Here is a 16,736-nt window from a genome sequence, read left to right as displayed (position 1 = left end):
GTGCTGCAGAAGTTTCAGGCTGATAGACCTGACCGTTGTCCAGCGGAGAAACTGTTTGTCCCTGATAGATGGACTAGTAGAGTTATCTCTGAGGTTCATTGTTCGGTGTTGGCTGGTCATCCTGGAATCTTTGGTACCAGAGATTTGGTGGCTAGATCCTTTTGGTGGCCTTCTTTGTCATGGGATGTGCGTTCTTTTGTGCAGTCCTGTGGGACTTGTGCTCGGGCTAAGCCCTGCTGTTCTCATGCCAGTGGGTTGCTTTTGCCCTTGCCGGTCCGAAGAGGCCCTGGACGCATATTTCCATGGATTTTATTTCAGATCTCCCTGTCTCTCAAAGGATGTCGGTCATTTGGGTGGTTTGTGATCGCTTCTCTAAGATGGTCCATTTGGTACCCTTGTCTAAATTGCCTTCCTCCTCTGATTTGGTGCCATTGTTTTTCCAGCATGTGGTTCGTTTGCATGGCATTCCAGAGAACATCGTCTCGGACAGAGGTTCCCAGTTTGTTTCGAGGTTTTGGCGGTCCTTTTGTGCTAAGATGGGCATTGATTTGTCTTTTTCTTCGGCTTTCCATCCTCAGACTAATGGCCAAACCGAATGAACTAATCAGACTTTGGAAACATATCTGAGATGCTTTGTTTCTGCTGATCAGGATGATTGGGTGTCCTTCTTGCCTTTGGCTGAGTTCACCCTTAATAATCGGGCCAGCTCGGCTACTTTGGTTTCGCCTTTTTTCTGTAATTCTGGTTTCCATCCTCGTTTCTCTTCAGGGCAGGTTGAGCCTTCGGACTGTCCTGGTGTGGATACTGTGGTGGACAGGTTGCAGCAGATTTGGACTCATGTGGTGGACAATTTGACATTGTCCCAGGAGAAGGCTCAACGTTTCGCTAACCGCCAGCGCTGTGTTGGTCCCCGACTTCGTGTTGGGGATTTGGTTTGGTTGTCATCTCGTTATGTTCCTATGAAGGTTTCCTCTCCTAAGTTTAAGCCTCGTTTCATTGGTCCGTATAAGATTTCAGAAGTTCTCAATCCTGTATCATTTCGTTTGGCCCTTCCAGCTTCTTTTGCCATCCATAATGTGTTCCATAGGTCGTTATTGTGGAGATACGTGGCGCCTATGGTTCCCTCCGTTGATCCTCCTGCCCCGGTGTTGGTCGAGGGGGAGTTGGAGTATGTGGTGGAGAAGATTTTGGATTCTCGTATTTCGAGACGGAAACTCCAGTACCTGGTCAAGTGGAAGGGTTATGGTCAGGAAGATAATTCCTGGGTTTTTGCCTCTGATGTTCATGCTGCCGATCTAGTTCGTGCCTTTCATTTGGCTCGTCCTGATCGGCCTGGGGGTTCTGGTGAGGGTTCGGTGACCCCTCCTCAATGGGGGGGGGGATACTGTTGTGAATTCTGTTATCAAACTCCCCCCTGTGGTCATGAATGGTACTTCGGCGAGTTCTGTCCATGGACTCCCTCTGGTGGCTGTGAGTGGAGCTGCTGCTTCTGAGGTTCCTTCCACAGGTGACTTAGTTTATTCTTTGGCTGGCTGCTCTATTTAACTCCACTCAGATTGTTACTCCATGCCAGCTGTCAATGTTCTTGTACTGGTTCAGTTCGCTCTTGGATCTTTCTGGTGACCTATTTACTCCAGCAGAAGCTAAGTCCCTGCTAGTTAATTATTTGTTCATTGTTTTCTTGTCCAGCTTGCTATCATGATTTTGCCTTGCTAGCTGGAAGCTCTGGGATGCAGAGTGGCACTTTCGCACCGTGAGTCGGTGCGGAGGTCTTTTTGCACACTCTGCGTGGTCTTTTTGTAGTTTTTTGTGCTGACCGCAAAGTTACCTTTCCTATCCTCAGTTTGTTTAGTAAGTCTGGCCTCCCTTTGCTGAAACCTGTTTCATTTCTGTGTTTGTGACTTTCATCTTAACTCACAGTCAATATATGTGGGGGGCTGCCTTTTTCTTTGGGGAATTTCTCTGAGGCAAGGTAGGCTTTATTTTCTATCTCTAGGGCTAGTTAGCTCTTAGGCTGTGAAGAGGCGTCTAGGCAGAGTTAGGTACGCTCCACGGCTATTTCTAGTGTGTGTGATAGGATTAGGGGTTGCGGTCAGCAGAGCTCCCACTTCCCAGAGCTTGTCCTTTGTTAGTTTAACCATCAGGTCGTTTCGGGTGCTCCTAACCACCAGGTCCATAACAGGCAACATCAACCCTAACCATTTTAGTAGCCATTTTGAAACTGTACAGAAGGGTCCAGAGGTCCTTCATCTTTGTCCACTCCACAAGTGTGATTTGCTACACGTTCGTGCTGCATTGGGCCAGACTATGCAAAATGTCATACTTTCCCAGGTGTCGTCACTGCTGCCACAGTCACTGCAACAAGTGCAGAGTCGAATTCCACCATGTTTGCACAGTACATATCAACTAGTTACACTGTAGCCCAAAATCCCTATGTAGCGATGCAAGTCTATGACCTATGGGGTAAGAATAGTGGAAGTGAGTACACATCCAAGCTGGGATAGTGGTGGAGAAATTGCTGTACCACCAGATTGAGAATGTGTGCCGTGCTAGGCATGTTTGTGAGGTTTCCCTGGCGAAAAGCCACAAGGTCTACACCATTATCGCACATGGCCTTCGCTAGCTCCAGGTACAGTGCAGACAGCTATTGGTCAAACTCGACTTTGATAGCTGTCCACAACTCTTGAGCTGGGTGAATGTGATCTCCAAGGCATATTAATTTAAACGATGCCTGAATGCGGTGAACCCTGGTTGCGCAGTACGGAGGTAGGGGGGATTCGCTCTCCACTGTTGGAATGCATGTCTCAATAAGGCAGAGGTTGAGTTCACAGGTGGAGGCTGTAGAAGAGGAGGAGGAGGCAGAAGCAGTGGAGGAAGTGTTAGATACAGAGGTTTGTCCTGCAAGCATTGGGGATTCCAAGACTTGTGGAGCAGCCTCATGCCCATCTGCCCCACAGCCACCAGAGCCACCCAGTGCAAAGTCAACAAGATGTAACACCCCTGCCCATGTTTGCCCTAGGTGTCAGTGGTAAAATGCACCCCGGCAGACGTAGACTTTTTCAAGCAACTGGGTGATGTTGTCTACGACATGCTGTTGTAGCATAGGCACAGCATTCTTAGAAAGTAATGGTGATTGGGCAACTGGTACTGGGAGACTGCGACGACCATCAGCGTTCGGAAACCATCTGTATCCACCAGGCGGAAAGGTAGCATTTCCGTGGCCAACAGATTCAAGATTGTGAAGTTCAAGCTCTTAGCTTTGGCATGTGGAGAAGGAAACATTCGTTTATGTGACCTCAATTGCGCTGCAAATAGCTGGCTGCTGTGCTTAGAGAGGTTGGAGTAGAGTGAACACAACTGTGAGTGAGGTGCAGGCCAAGATGTTATAGTGGATTGACATAGATATGGTGTGGTTGGTGCAAACAAAAACAGCAGGTATCTCCACTTCCTTAACAGCTGACTGGCTCTCCCTCACAACAACTGAAGCGGATAAACAAGTGGAGGTTCTGCGGCCGGAGACCTATGAGAGAACACTTGCCATGGTGATGGAGGAGGAAGAAGCAGCAGATGTAGTTGATGGGATAACTGGTGGATGAAAATCGATGACATGTGGGATGTGGATGCCAGAAATGAGCACACAGTGACTGTGCTTTCTGCAGCAGTGCTTCCAGGAGGATGTGAGCCATACAAGGCACATGACTCCAGGTTCCGTGGAGACAGCCATTGCTCAAACTTGGCCTACATAGCTGTCCACAATACATGAGCTGTGTGGCTGCAATCTCAAAGGCATATTAATTTAAACACTGCTTTATTGCAGTTTTTCTGGCGGGGCAGTATGGAGGTGGGAGGGGATTTTCTCTGCTCTGTTGGAAAGCATGTCTCATTAAGGGAGGTGGAGGAGGCAGAAGCAGTGGAGGAAATGTTAGATACAGAGATTTGTCCTGCAAGCCTTGGAGATTCCAAGATTTTCTGTCTAGTGATACCTTGGTGTCTAGTGTTTTTAGTTCACCATCCCTTGGTGTGTAGTGGTTTAGTTCTCCATTCCCTGGTGTGTAGTGGTTTAGTCCTCCAAAACTAGGTGTTCTGTAGTTTAGGTTTTCAACCCCTGTTGTCTAGCAGTTTAGTTCTCCCTTTTCTGGTGTGTAGTGGTATAGTTATCCAACCCTAGGTATTTAGTAGTTTAGTTGTCCAACCCCTGTTGTCTAGTAGTTTAAGTCTCTATTCTATGGTGTGTAGTGGCTTAGTTCTCCATCTCCAAGCACCCTGCAACCTTTCGGGATTCCAAGACATGTGAAGCAGTCCCTTCTCCACCTGCCCCCACAGCCACCAGAGCCACCCAGTGCCCGGTCAGTGAGATTTAACACCCCTGGCCATGCTTGCTTGTCAAGGTGTCAGTGCTGAAATGTATCCTGGCCGACATAGATTTTTTCAAGGAATGGGTGATGTTATTTGTGACATGCTGGTGTAGCACAAGCAAATCTTTCTTAGAGAAGTACAGCGGGTACGGAAAGTATTCAGACCCCTTTACATTTTTCACACTTTGTTTTATTGCAGCTATTTGGTAAATTTAAAAAAGTTCTTATTTCCTCATTAAAGTACACTCTGCACCCCATCTTGACTGAAAAAACAGAAATGTAGAAATTTTTGCAAATTTGATAAAAAAAGAAAAACTGAAATATCACGTGGTCATAAGTATTCAGACCATTCGCTCAGACACTCATATTTAAGTCACATGCTGTCAATTTCCTGGTGTTCCTCCTTGCGAAGGTTCTACTCCTTCCTTAAAGTCCAGCTGTGTTTAATTAAACTGATAGGACTTGATTTGGAAAGGCACACACCTGTCTATATAAGACCTCACCGTGCATCTCAGACCAAATGAGAATCATGAGGTCAAAGGAACTGACCAAGGAGCTCAGAGACAGAATTGTGGCAAGGCACAGATCTGTAAAGATTACAACAGAATTTCTACAGTACTCAAGGTTCCTAAGAGCACAGTGGTCTCCATAATTCTTAAATGGAAGAATTTTGGGACCACCAAAAGTCTTCCTAGACCTGGCCGTCCAGCCAAACTGAGCAATCATGGGAGAAGAGCTTTGGTGAGAGAGGTAAAGAAGAACCACAAGATCACTGTGGCTCTGCAGATGCAGTAGGGAGATGGGAGAAAGTTTGACAAAGTCAATTATCACTGCAGCCCTCCACCAGTTGAGCCTTTATGGCAGAGTGGCCCAACAGAAGCCTCTCCTCAGTGCAAGACATATGAAAGCCTGCATAGAGTTTGCTAAAAAACACATGAAGGATTCCCAGACTATCAGAAATAAGATTTTCTGGTCTGATGAGAAGAATATAGACTATTTTGGTGATAATTCTTAGTGGTATGTGTGGAGAAAACCAGACACTGCTCATCACCTGCCCAATACAATCCCAACAGTGAAACATGGTGGTTGCACGAATCATCATGCTATGGGGGTGTTTTTCATCTGCAGGGACTGGACGACTGGTTGCTATTGAAGGAAACACTAATGTGGCCAAGTACAGAGATATCCTGGATGAAAACCTCTTCCAGGGTGCTCTGAACCTCAGACTTAGCCGAATGTTCACATTCCAACAAGACAATGACCCTAAGCACACAGCTAAAATAATAAAGGAGTGGCTGCAGAACAATTTTGTGACCCTTATTGACTGGCCCAGCTAGAGCCCTGACCTAAACCCAATTGAGCATCTCTGGAGAGACCTGAAAATGGCTGTCCACCAACATTCACCATCCAACCTGATGGTACTGGAGACGATCTGCAAGTAAGAATGGCAGAGGATCCCCAAATCCAGGTGTGAAAAACTTGTTGCATCATTCCCAAGAAGACTCATGGCTGTACTAGCTCAAAAGGGTGCTTCTACTCAATACTGAGCAAAGGGTCTGAATTATTATGACCATGTGAAATTTCAGCTTGGGGTGCAGAGTGTACATTAATGAGAACAAAAGAACTATTTTGAATTTACCAAATGGCTGCACGAAAACAAAGAGTTAAACATTTAAAGGGGTCTGAATACTTTCCGTACCCACTGTAACGGCGACTGGGCAACTGGTACTGAAGGACTGCAACGGCCATCAGCTTTCGGAAACCGTCTGTATCCACCAAGCGGAAAGGCTGCATTTCCATGGCCAACAGATTGTATTTACCAACAAATTTGTCAAAGATTTCATCCCATTATCATAAATATCACAGGCCAGGAGACATGCAGAACCATCCACTGTAATCTTTAGATCGAACAGCTCTAAGTTGACCCCTATCTTCCAGACTAGGGCAATTAATTTTCCCGAGTGGCCACATGAGAGACCTTGACTGTTGTGGAGGGCCGAACCAAAAGGCCGAAATTAATTATGTTTAATATTAATATCAATATATTATAATTATTACATTATTGATAATTTTATTAATACTAATTGTATCACTTAATATTGAGCATAATTAAATATCCTGACATCCCCCTATATATTATTTGAACCAGAGTACAGCCCCTTCTGTATATTGTATTAGCACCCATCAACCCCTTATATGCGGCATGAGCCCCACACAGCCTCCCCCATATGCGTCATGAGCCCCACACAGCCTCCCCATATATGGCATGAGCCCCACAAAGCCTCCCCACATACTGCATGAGCCCCACACAGCCTCCCTACATACAGTGCATGAGTCCCACACAGCCTCCCTATATACACTGCATGAGCCCCACACAGCCTCCCTATATACACTGCATGAGCCCCACACAGCCTCCCCATATACACTGCATGAGCCCCACACAGCCTCCCTATATACATTGCATGAGCCCGCCCATTAAACTTTTCGTGACCTGTGGTGTACCTCATGCCTCTAATGTTTCTCAAGGCTGGAGTAAAATTTATGGCATGGAGGAGCACACCCGTTTTAAGATACCCCCTGTTTTTTTAAGAGATCTATGTGTCTTCATGAATTAGGTGCGTCTAATTCCAACATGGCCCTTCATCAAGACCCATGTGAAAAATGCAGATCTTGATAAATCTGGTCCAATGCATGAAGTCAGCACAAGACTGAACTCACACATCCATGTTTCATGATTCATATTCATACCACATTGCACAGACTGGCCGCATATATGAAGATGTCGAATTAAGTTCAGGAGACCTGCTGTCAGTCCATGTGTAAGAGGGTGCCACGTTTCTACCCCCTTAAAGTTAAGTATTTTGCTGATAAATATGAATATATATTTACATCTAGGTTGCATCTATTTAGTTTTTTCAGTGCAGTGCAGTGCTGACATCCGTCCACTAGATGGGGCACACTAGTACACTAGTACTTAGGCGTGTTCATAGTTAACATAGGAGGACTCATGGTGGATAAGGTAGGAGGGACTTCCTGATAGTTAGTTGGGGCCAGGGTGCCCGTTCAGCTCGGTGAGGCTAGTTAGCCCCGGGCAACAACGGGCCAAGCAATGTTAACAAGAGTATGGCCCAGCCATCTAGTATTGGTGGTCAGAACATCATCAGAGGAAGCAGCGGCAACATTGCTAGCACTGCAGTTTAAGTAGGAACTGCAGTTGCTAGGGAAGACTAAGCAGTACGGGCAGGTCACTCATCATGTAGCAGCTAGTTGCGTGGGCTGATGCCCTCAGGACCAGTGCAAAATGGGTGAGGGAATATTCAAATGCAGTAAGCCTGCACAGGGAGGATACTGAAGAATGGAAAGGTACGGTCCATCCTGGAAGTGAGCTTAGTGACAGAGAGAGGAGGACAGGGACAGAAGAAGGAGTTGCATGATGTGAAAACTGATGCTGATTCTGGAACGAATAAAGATGTGCTGTGTACGAAGATGAGTAAAGTTAATTATTTGAAAGTTGCTTTGGACTGTGGCTCATTTTGTGAAAAACCGGACGGGAGAAGCCTCCAGAAAAGTGCAGAGGGTCCTGACGGTACAAGTGATGAAGCCTCGGGTGTGCAGAGCTGTGGACAGTATATTCATGTGATGGGAGGTCAGGGCGCACTATAACACATAGCCTCAACTATGACTACTGCTCTGTACTTCCTTCACACTTGGCATAGTTGGCAGGATGCCACAATTGTGCCACGTGGAGACACCGTGAAAGATACCGCTGATGTGGAAAGAAAGTATGAAGAGACTGTGGATGTAATTCAAATGCTGGACTCGACTAAAACTTTGGATGTAACTGATACTGTGGTGGCCAAGATGGCGGCCTTGAAAATGGTGGAGGATGGCGCACAAAAGGACGATGACAGAACTAGTCCCACCCTTCATGGGCGTCCTGAAGGTGAATTGGCTTGAGAAGCTGTCTGGCAAAGACTGTGGCCTAATCATGGTGTCCGCTCCTGGTGGGTGTGTCAAAGAAGAACGCGCCCTCTAAAACTGGTTGCCAAGAAATGGGTGGAGTGGCTGGAAGATACCCTGCCCTGGCATGGGTGGGCCCCAGAAGAAAACCCAGTGTGCACCTGCAGACTGTACCTCAACTCTCCATCCCGAGGAGGGAGATTCCTTATGATGCCCTTATGCCCCTTGACTCGTCCCGTGGCAATTATGTCCGGAGGACCGAGCCCCCATCTGGGACAGATACGGCTCTAGATGCCCTGCATTCCCACCAAGCTGAAGAGGGCCCGCTCCCGTCTCCAGGATAGTTGGCCTGGATAGCGGGGCTGATAGATGGAAAAAAGCAAAGAGAGAAAGAAATATGGGACGAGCTGCGGAAATACGGACAAAATGCTATGGCCAGTTGCCGTACTCGAGGGCAGCTGGTCTACACCAAAGTGAACCAAGGATACGGCTTCATCCGGGAGGCAAGAACAAAAGGCAAAGTTTATGTCAACGCTGCCTCTGTTAAGTACGGGAGACCCTTAGTGGAAGGGCACTGGGACTCATTTTTCAAAGAAGACTCCTAGGGGTTACTCTGCGGTGGCAATGATTTTATACTCAGAGGACAATGGCCCCAAACTGTATCAGGGCCCAGAACAAATAAAACGGTTCCCTATCCCCCAGACAGATTTAACCCCTGTCATATCTCGATAGTTCCCGACCCCTACAGCTGCAGGTGTGTCAATAGCCCGAACCCGGGCAAGGAGTCCGGAATAGGACAAAGCGGCATGGGACGTGCACCGTTGAACTGTGACATATGCTGCTTTTACTGAGGGGAAGTTGTGCTCTTTGCACCATTACTTATAATTATACGCGGTGATTATCGGGAGTAATGCAGCTGTTACGGCCAGGAGAGAGCGTTTATGTTGACATTAAGTTTTTGTTACGCCTGTTGCGTTGCATCCTTTCAGCTGGATGGCAGAACTTTGCCATTGTGAAGTGGCGGGTCCTTGGACTAATGGACCAGGTGTGGCTGCAGCAACAGACTGTACTCTTTAACCAGGCAGCACGCACTTGACACACAGGACCGTGCCATACATATAGGTAGGGGGATGCCTCCCTTGGAGAACTATTGACCTTATGGAAATGTCACACCCCTGTAAATATGTTGGATTCTGGTAGACGGGTTCGAACTGTTTGACTTGTAAACTGCCAGTGTTAATGGAAGAACTGTTTCCGGGCACACATTAAAAATGTTTTGTGGGAAAACAAACTTTTAGTTCCCACAATGGATGGAAGGTGCAACCTGGAGGACTGTGAGCCAGGCACTTCTAAAGGGAGACAGGACTCTCGTGTGTAGTTAAGAAAGAGACTTTGCACAGTTTGCATTATTTACCTCATTGACCTTCCTGTGTGGAGTATTATATGTAAATATTAAAATTCTGGGCAAATAGTCAGGGATGACCATTGTTAAAGGGAGGGGGAATGTAAGGGGATGTCACGTCTCTACCCACTTAAAGTAAAGTATTTTGCTACTAAATATGAATATATATTTACATATAGGTTGCATGCTTTATACATAGGTTTGCCTTACAATTATTTAGATATTTCCGTGCAGTGCAGTGCTGACGTCCGTCCACTAGATGGAGGCACACTGGTACTTAGGAGTGTACATAGTTAACATTGGAGGAGCCATGGTGGATAAGGCAGGAGGGACTTCCTGATAGGGTCAGTTGGGGCCAGGGCCCCAGTTCAGCTTGGTTAGGCTAGTCAGCCCCAGGCAACACCGGGCCACGAAACGTTAACAAGAGTAAGGCCCTGCCATCTAGTATTGGTGGTCAGGACATCATCAGAGGAAGCAGCTGTAACATTGCTAGCAGTGCAGCTTAAGTGGGAACTGCAGTTGCTAGTGAAGACTTATCAGTACGGGCAGGTCACTCATCATGTGGCAGATAATTGCGTGGGCTGATTCCCACAGGACCGGGATGAAACGGCTAAGGGAGTGTTCGAACGTAGTAGCCTGCACAGGGAGGATGCTGAAGATCCGAAAGGTATGGTCCATCCCAGAAGCGAGCTTAGAGACAGGAGGACAGGGACAGAAGAAGAGTTGTGAAAACTGATGCTGATTCTGGAACGAAAATAGATGGGCTGTGTATGAAGATCAGTAAAGTTGTTTATTTGAAAGTTGCTTTGGACTGTAGCTCATTTTGTGAAAAACCGGACCGGAGAAGTCTCCAGAAACATGCAGAGAGTCCTGACGGTACATGTGATGAAGCCTGTGCAGAGCTGTGGAAAGTATGTTCATGTGACTGGAGATCAGGGCCTGCTGCAACACACAGCCTTAGCCACGACTAACGCCCTGTACCTTCCTCACACATGCATCATGGTCTCGATACAAACCACGAAACACATGTGTGAATTTGGTGTAAATCAATTTTCGTAGGATATAAAAAATATTTCTGACCCTGCACGTGTCCTGTGGACACTGAATAAAATATATTGGGGGTGGGGGCACCAACATGCACTTCTGCAGAGGGCACAATTCAGCTGGGGGAGCTGGGTGTTGTAAAATAGTTCACCAATACGTAAGTCCCAGACAGCCCCTTTAATGAATAACTGTTAATTCCCTTAAAGTCAGAATTTAGGACAAGCACACTTGGCAGGAGCTCCTGCCTCGTGTCTGTGTAGATTGGTATCTTCCAATGTTGCACATGTGGACAGAACGATTTTTTCCCATTCTGCCAGATGTTGTTCTTTTATGGTGGCGTATGTGCTCCCGTCATTTTCAACTTCATATTCTTGCCAAAAAACTGTTTCTAGGAATGTGCCTCATGTTGCAATGTTGTTACACGTATGAAAAAGTCTAGTGATTGAATACTTTAGATAAGTATTGTTTTAGACAATGTGTAGAACAATATGTTTCCCATGAAATAGACTTAGAAGTGGGAATTCTGTCATTTTTCTATTTTTAACTCTGTTTTAGTCATTGCATTCTAGCAATAACAAGATCTGATTTTATTTGGCATCATATGTCCTTGGACCATCTAAGAGGATTGTGGAAGAAGCAGACAAAAGTCACTTTGTACTTCACAGAGCTAATTTTCAGCATTATCTGCCCTTTTCAAGTGGGAATAAAAATGCAGGTGACCATGTTTTTGTGCCCACCTGAAATAGGTGTATTATCATAGTGTTTCTATTAGGGTTGAGCGAAACAGATCGGTCAATTTCATAAATCGACAACTTTCGGCAAAGTCGGATTTCGTGAAACCCGAGACGATCCCATTGTGGGATCGGCCATGCGGTCGGCGATCTTCGCGCCAAAGTCGCGTTTCATATGACGTGTTCAGCGCCATTTCTCAGCCAATACATAGGTCTCAGTCCTCACCATCCTAGAGAAGGGCATTGCAGTGATTGGCTTGCTTTCAGCGGCATCACAGGGGCTATAAAGGGGCGTGCACGCCGACCGCCATCTTACTTCTGCCGATCTGAGCATAGGGAGAGGTTGCTGCAGCTTCGTCAGAAGCAGGGATATTGTTAAGGAGGGAATGTAAACCCTCAAACTGTTTGTGCTGTAGCGATTTCCACTGTCCAACACCACCTTTTCTTTGCAGGGACAGTGGAGGCTACATTTCTGTGCATCAGCTCTGTAACTTATAAGGCTCCCTGATAGCTGCATTGCTATGTGTATGCCGCTGTGCAAACCAACTGCCTTTTTCAAAGCAAAAATCCTGTTGCTTCTTTCTGCACAGTTCTCTTGTTTCTTTGTTTGTCCACACTTTTGTGTGCAGCAGTCCTTTTAACTGCTGGCTGCCATACTTGTCCTGAGATCATTGTAGGGAGATTGTTATTGTGACACAGTCCCTATATATATATATATATATATATATATATATATATATATATATATATATATATATATATATATATATCTTTATTTATTTATATATATATATATATATTTATTTATATATATATTTATATATATATATATATATATATATATATATATATATCTGCTAGCCACTGTCTGCCACTGAAGCTGTGTAGTGTAATACAGTGGGCCTGATTTTCCCAGCAGTCTCCCACACCTATAAAGGGACAATTTCTATTGCCACTAAGTCAGCGGTTCTCAACCTGGGGGTCGCGACCCCGAGGGGGGTCGAACGACCAAAACACAGGGGTCGCCACCAGTGGCGTAGGAAGGGGGGAGAAGAAGAAGAAAAAAAAAAAAAAGACGCCCCTTTAAATCTTCGGGCGGCGCCGTCCGCCGCCACGACCAGGGCCAGCTCCCCCCACCCCCGGGCCCCGCCCCCGCCCCCGCTCTAATACTCACCTCTATTGGTTCCTGCGGCGCCGGCAGCTGCAGCGTCCTCTGACTCTGCGACGTCTCAGAGCAGAGGGCGCGATGACGTCACTACTGTGCGCGCCGCTCTGCCTCTCTGTCCTGAGCGTCGCAGAGCCGGAGAGACGCTGACTGGCTGCACCGGACCTGCGCTAGGAACGGGAGAGGTGAGGATTTTACTTTTTTTTTTTTTTCTTTATGTCTGACTGTCTGGGGGCAATGCTGGACACACTGGGGCAATACTGGAGACCATGGGGCAGATTGCTGGACACACTGGGGCAATACAGGAGACCATGTGGCAGAATGCTGGACACACTGGGGCAATACAGGAGACCATGGGGCAGATTGCTGGACACACTGGGGCAATACAGGAGACTATGGGGCAGATTGCTGGACACACTGGGGCAATACTGGAGACCATGACGCAGATTGCTGGACACACTGGGGCAATACAGGAGACCATGGGGCAGATTGCTGGACACACTGGGGCAATACAGGAGACTACTATGGGGCAGATTTCTGGACACACTGGGGCAATACTGGAGACCATGGGGCAGAATGCTGGACACACTGGCGCAATACAGGAGACCATGTGGCAGAATGCTGGACACACTGGGGCAATACAGGAGACCATGGGGCAGATTGCTGGACACACTGGGGCAATACAGGAGACTATGGGGCAGATTGTTGGACACACTGGGGCAATACTGGAGACCATGGGGCAGAATGCTGGACACACTGGGGCAATACAGGAGACCCTTTGGCAGATTTCTGGACACATTGAGGCAATGCTGGAGACCCTGGGGCAAACTTCTGGACACACTGGGGCAATGCTGGACACTGGGGCAGATTGCTGGACACACTGGGGGTAATATGCTGGACACACTGGGGCAATGCTGGACACTGGGGGTAATATGCTGGACACACTGGGGGCAGATTGCTGGACAACATGGGGGTAATATGCTGGACACACTGGGGGCAGGACTTGAGGCATGGGCAGAATGTAGATACGGGGCATGATTGGAGACACGGGGCAGGATTGGATCATGGGGCAGGACGGATACGATGGAGGCTGGTGGGGCAGGATGGGGAGATCATGGAGTAGAATGGATACTCATGAGGGCAGGATGCGAGAACATATGGCTGGAGCCAGGAATGAGATAAACGGGGCCAGGGTGGGGAATAGTATTACCATAGGCATAATAGGGGATAATTAAGGGATATTATTACTGCAGTGATGTATTTATTTTATTTTTTGAGTATACTGTTTTAAATGGGGGGGGCGGTCCTGTTACTGTGCAGAGTGACACTATATCGCCTTTTTATCTTCATGTGGTGTAATGTAGAAGTTGTGAAAAATTAAGTAATGTGTTCTGCAAGCGGAGCTCTAGATAACTGTGTTATTTCCTGCAGAAACGAGTCCTGGCTGGAAGGAATGATGGCGGTCTGTGCTGGATGAAAGATGAAGGACTTCACTTAGAGACGTCACTGGTGAGTCAGTGTTACCTATACACTGACACTATACACTGTATACTATATAGAGGTCCTGTGTATAATGTCACCAGTGATCAGTGTATTACCTCTATACATCATGCATATCAGATATTTACATTCCGAATCATAACTAATAAAATTACAGTTTTAAAGTAGCCACCAAAATTATTTTTTGGGTTGGGGGTCACCGCAACATGAGGAACTGTATTGCGGGGTCACGGCATTAGAAAGGTTGAGAACCACTGCACTAAGTGCATCTGCGTCAGTCCTGTTTGTGGCATATCAGTCAGCCACTTTCAGACACAGAAACTGTGTAGTGTAATACAGTGGGCCTGATTTTCCCAGCAGTCTCCCACACCTATAAAGGGACATTTCTATTGCCACTAAGTGCATCTGCGTCAGTCCTGTTTGTGGCATATCTGTCAGCCACTTTCAGACACAGAAACTCTGTAGTGTAATACAGTTTGCCTGATTTTCCCAGCAGTCTTCCACACCTATAAAGGGAAATTTCGATTGCCACTAAGTGTATCTGCATGAGTCCTGTTTGTGGCATATCTGTCAGCCACTTTCTGACACAGAAACTGTGTAGTGTAATACAGTGGGCCTGATTTTCCCAGCAGTCTTCCACACCTATAAAGGGAAATTTCTATTGCCACTAAGTGCATCTGTGTCAGTCCTGTTTGTGGCATATCTGTCAGCCACTTTCAGACACAGAAACTGTGTAGTGTAATACAGTGGGCCTGATTTTCCCAGCAGTCTTCCACACCTATAAAGGGAAATTTCTATTACCACTAAGTGCATCTGCGTGAGTCCTGTTTGTGGCATATCTGTCAGCCACTTTCTGACACTGAAACTGTGGAGTGTAATACAGTGGGCCTGATTTTCCCAGCAGTCTCCCACACCTATAAAAGGAAATTTCTATTGCCACTAATTGCATCTGCATGAGTCCTGTTTGTGGCATATCTGTCAGCCACTTTCAGACACAGAAACTGTGTAGTGTAATACAGTGGGCCTGATTTTCCCAGCAGTCTTTCACACCTATAAAGGGAAATTTCAATTGCCACTAAGTGCATCTGCGTCAGTCCTGTTTGTGGCATATCTGTCAGCCACTTTCTGACACAGAAACTGTGTAGTGTAATACAGTGGGCCTGATTTTCCCAGCAGTCTCCCACACCTATAAAGGGAAATTTCTATTGCCACTAAGTGCATCTGCATCAGTCCTGTTTGTGGCATTTCTGTCAGCCACTTTCAGACACAGAAACTGTGTAGTGTAATACAGTGGGCCTGATTTTCCCAGCAGTCTTCCACACCTATAAAGGGAAATTTCGATTGCCACTAAGTGCATCTGTGTCAGTCCTGTTTGTGGCATATCTGTCAGCCACTTTCAGACACAGAAACTGTGTAGTGTAATACAGTGGGCCTGATTTTCCCAGCAGTCTTCCACACCTATAAAGGGAAATTTCTATTACCACTAAGTGCATCTGTGTCAGTCAGGTTTGTGGCATATCTGTCAGCCACTTTCTGACACAGAAACTGTGTAGTGTAATACAGTGGGCCTGATTTTCCCAGCAGTCTTTCACACCTATAAAGGGAAATTTCGATTGCCACTAAGTGTATCTGCATGAGTCCTGTTTGTGGCATATCTGTCAGCCACTTTCTGACACAGAAACTGTGTAGTGTAATACAGTGGGCCTGATTTTCCCAGCAGTCTTCCACACCTATAAAGGGAAATTTCTATTGCCACTAAGTGCATCTGTGTCAGTCCTGTTTGTGGCATATCTGTCAGCCACTTTCAGACACAGAAACTGTGTAGTGTAATACAGTGGGCCTGATTTTCCCAGCAGTCTTCCACACCTATAAAGGGAAATTTCTATTACCACTAAGTGCATCTGCGTGAGTCCTGTTTGTGGCATATCTGTCAGCCACTTTCTGACACTGAAACTGTGGAGTGTAATACAGTGGGCCTGATTTTCCCAGCAGTCTCCCACACCTATAAAAGGAAATTTCTATTGCCACTAATTGCATCTGCATGAGTCCTGTTTGTGGCATATCTGTCAGCCACTTTCAGACACAGAAACTGTGTAGTGTAATACAGTGGGCCTGATTTTCCCAGCAGTCTTTCACACCTATAAAGGGAAATTTCAATTGCCACTAAGTGCATCTGCGTCAGTCCTGTTTGTGGCATATCTGTCAGCCACTTTCTGACACAGAAACTGTGTAGTGTAATACAGTGGGCCTGATTTTCCCAGCAGTCTCCCACACCTATAAAGGGAAATTTCTATTGCCACTAAGTGCATCTGCATCAGTCCTGTTTGTGGCATTTCTGTCAGCCACTTTCAGACACAGAAACTGTGTAGTGTAATACAGTGGGCCTGATTTTCCCAGCAGTCTTCCACACCTATAAAGGGAAATTTCTATTGCCACTAAGTGCATCTGTGTCAGTCCTGTTTGTGGCATATCTGTCAGCCACTTTCAGACACAGAAACTGTGTAGTGTAATACAGTGGGCCTGATTTTCCCAGCAGTCTTCCACACCTATAAAGGGAAATTTCTATTACCACTAAGTGC

This window comes from Ranitomeya imitator, chromosome 4 (genome assembly GCF_032444005.1).
Source record: "Ranitomeya imitator isolate aRanImi1 chromosome 4, aRanImi1.pri, whole genome shotgun sequence".
Taxonomy (NCBI): domain Eukaryota; kingdom Metazoa; phylum Chordata; class Amphibia; order Anura; family Dendrobatidae; genus Ranitomeya; species Ranitomeya imitator.
The sequence above is the reverse complement of the archived record's forward strand: the minus strand, read 5'-3'. Positions refer to the sequence as shown.